We start from the raw sequence: 3,934 nt of genomic DNA, 5'->3' as shown, positions 1-3,934 counted from the left end.
TACTTTAATGTTTTAAATATGTTATGTTATATATTATATTACATTATTATTTCTTTATATGTATGTATGTATGTATATAAGTATTTACATTTGTTTATATTTTATTTATATTGTTTATTTATTTGTATAGAATATATAGTATGCATTAATATTATTTAATATACTGTAGTTAATAGCATAAATATTACAAATATAAAAATTAAATAATTTATTCATATATATTTTGTTGTTATATATTTATAATGTTGCCATATATTTATTATATATTTATATTTAATATTACCAGTATTAACAATAATAATTTTTAACATGTATAACGACTAATGAAAAATGCATATTTATTACACTAGACCTGATCACAAGTCCAGCTGCAGGCCGATCCAAGAGTCCACTTGCTATCCTAGAAATTTTATTAACTGAACTGTAAAAATGTAGTAGTAGTAGTAGTGCCAGCATAGTTAGGCTACGCCTATGCCCAGATACACTATAGGTCGTTTAGCCAGATATGTTTACCTACCTAGCCTAGGCGGCCCTATAGTTTCATTAGCAATAGTCCTACTACTTACCTAGCGACAACATGTTTTTTTTAACTTTTATGTATAAACATGGCTGCTGAAATGACCGTAGTAGAACCAATAACTCCCTCGTAATACTAGCACTAGCCAGTGTGACCACTGCTTGGGTATTTACCCAAGATCTTGGGTATTTTGACTTGGTCTTGGGTTCTTGGGTATTCCGTTCAAATCCTTGGGTATTTTATTTTTACTAAGAAAATTAAATATTTTTGTCATAACAAAGTATATTCCAGTCACATTCAAGTAAGCAAAACTCAACGAAGTGCACATTGTTAATTGACTGTTAATTGCTATAAACATGGGTTCAGAATTGTTTTTTTTTTTGTGATTTGCATTGCCATTGATCTTACCAAATTAATGCATTACATAATAAAACCTGATCACTGATCTACTGATAACACTGGCCGACTGAGGGCGTATTTTTTTTATCCGTATTATCACCTCATGAATATCAATTTTAACAATTAATACAAACAATTACAATAAAAAATGGTTTATAAATTGAACTAAAAGGGAAACTATACATGCGAAAAACACGGGTTTTTTTTCAAGTTTTAACGAATTTTCAGGAACCTTGGGTAATTTTGGGCAATATTTGCTGAATTTTGGGTAATTTCGACCCAGTCATTGGGTATATCAAAAATTGTGAGTGGTCACGCTGGCACTAGCTATAATATTACACATCAGTAGTATAGGGCTACCTAGCCTTAGTATAGTAGGCTAGGCCTAGTCCTATCTCCTGAATAGACTCTCCTCTCCTTGGACTGCCATCCTTGAAGTGCTGAATATTCTGAGAATCTGTATATCACATCCTGGCCTATTAAAAGTATTAGTTTATAATTAAGCCATACTGCTACTAGTCCGTTATGTATGGTAAACTAGGCCTAGTTCTAGCAAGGGCATGAGTCGACGACATACGAGTAAAATTGTCGCTCCACCGGCGGGCCAATGATAAAACGGAAACTGACGGGAAAAGACTCGAAATAAAACGTCAAAACAAATTTTCATTTAAGCGTGACAATAACAATAATTAATAATACTATCTAATAGTAACACATAGAAATCAGTAGCTCACCTAGGCTTAAAATTGTCAAATTTAGTGAAATCAAACATGTCTACACTACAAAGAACTTACTTTTGTTTGTCATCGCACATTTAAAAAAAACAAACGTGGAGGCAGGTACCTAACATAACAATATAGGATTCGCTGTGTGTCCAGTAATTTCGTAACATTCGTAACCGCCTGCATTCGTAACCTTTCGCATTTTATCGGAAATATTCGCAAGATTAATTATGAGCATTGATTGGTAGTCGGTTCGTGACTGGTACCGACTGGTACCGAGATTCACAGTCACTGACCTCGGCAAACCATTCGATGACAACTATGCTACTTTCAGTAGCCACAACTACTTTCAGAAGCCACAAAAATTAATGTTAGGTCTAACTTCTACCATGGAACAATATTTTCCCATGCATGTACTGCGCCCTCTATAATAAATTTAAGTTGGACATCAATATCACCTAGAACTACAATCATTTTATTATTTATGCAAAAATTGAATATGTGATATTTAGGGTAATACCTACGATTCTGTTATGCAACAATAACGCCACTGTTCGAAATCGACGTTAAGAAGCATGCATTTCAGTGGCTTAACGCCTATACGCTCTTATGCGGCGGTCCGCAGGGCCCCTGAATTCTAGGGGCCCGGAAGGGGCCCTCCATAGGTTCCTCGATCTAGCACCTAGACCAAAAAGGACTTTGTTGATAAATAAAACCATAATGTGTCTCTGAAATCGACTGTATGCATATATCATATTATAATGATTAAAGAGAAGGGGCCCGTCGCACAATTCAAAGTGTGCCAAAAGTCGAAAATAGGTAATGTGACAACTTCAACTTTTAAAGGTTGTTTGAGTTCGAGAACATCCTAAATTATATTAATCCACCAATAATTTCATATTTAGTGAATTTTCATAGTGCGATATAACCATGTAATCATGAAAAAGTTGTATTTTACTCGTAAAATGATAAAATTGACAGTTTTGAAAAACTCCATATGACTTTACTTAAATGAAAGCAGTCAACTTGATACTTCTTGCAGTATTTACCTATTGTTAACTAAATTAGATAGTAAAATAAAAAAAATTGACATTATTGGTATATTTTTAGAATAAAGGACACTAAATATGAGCCAAAAACGCTTAAAAACATTTTTTTCATAAAACCAACTTAAAAGTTAGAATTGCCGGCGATTTTCGTCATGCTTTTGATATCAACATTTCTGGCAGAGCCTAAGCTTTACTCTAATGCCAAGTTTAGCTGCCAATATCTGCCACCCTGCATTTAGCAAGCGAATTAATATACCCCCAACCCCTACAAAAGCGCCGTTTTTTAATTAAGGTATACGATAAAATCATTCCTGCAGCCATTGGGTGCCAAATGTAAAAACAAATACACTCGATTTCCAGTGTCATATCTAGGAGTGAATTGGGGAGGGAGATCATTGGTGGATCTGGAGGGGTCAGGGTCCTGACCACACCCCCTGGGACAAAAACATTAATTAAATAAATATTTAAAAAATAATTCTAGACTTAATTTTCCAGGACCCGTAAGCTGATTATTGAATTTGGTGTTACAATTGGACAATTAAATGTCGGAAATGCTCAATCAAAATTTTGATGGGGGATGACCCCGTTTAAAAAAAAAAAAAGAAAAGAAAAAAAAAAGAATTCCTAAGCAATTAATCATATTTATACCTCTACACACACAATAGGCCTCTTTACTGTATTAAAAATCAGAAAATTTACCTGACCGTTTTCAATAGTGTAAACCTTGATTTTGTTTTTATTAAAGGTCATTAAAAGATACTTCAGAAGTCTGAAAAGCTCACTTCCCGCAATCTAGGAATCAAAATTTTCCAGGGGCTAACATGCTTCCGCGACTCTCCCCCGGTTCTTTTTTAGGGTTCATCGGTTCATTAAAAAACGTCGAGAGAGGGAAACCAAAATTTCAGAAGTTGAGAAAACCCTTTTTCCGACTTATAGGAATCAACATTTTCCCACCACTGTCCTATTTGGGGTTCATGGAAAACAAAATAGGCCTACGTATGCAACTACTCATTTTTTTTATACACACAGAGGCCTGTTTACTGTAATAAGAATGACAAAGTTGACATGACTGTTTTCAAGGGAGGGAAAATCTTGAACTTTAAAAAACTTAAATGTCATTAAAATACACCTCAACAGTCGGGAAATCTCATTTCTCGCCATTTAGGAAACAACATTTTTCCGAGGAGGACCTCGACCCCCTTTCATTTTGAGGTCAATTATTCTAGGAATAATTTTTTCCGACACTT

This window comes from Anneissia japonica, unplaced genomic scaffold (assembly GCF_011630105.1).
Source record: "Anneissia japonica isolate Jap-2015-1 unplaced genomic scaffold, ASM1163010v1 scaffold287923_len1623670_cov205, whole genome shotgun sequence".
Lineage (NCBI taxonomy): Eukaryota > Metazoa > Echinodermata > Crinoidea > Comatulida > Comatulidae > Anneissia > Anneissia japonica.
This window is presented reverse-complemented; position numbering follows the sequence as displayed.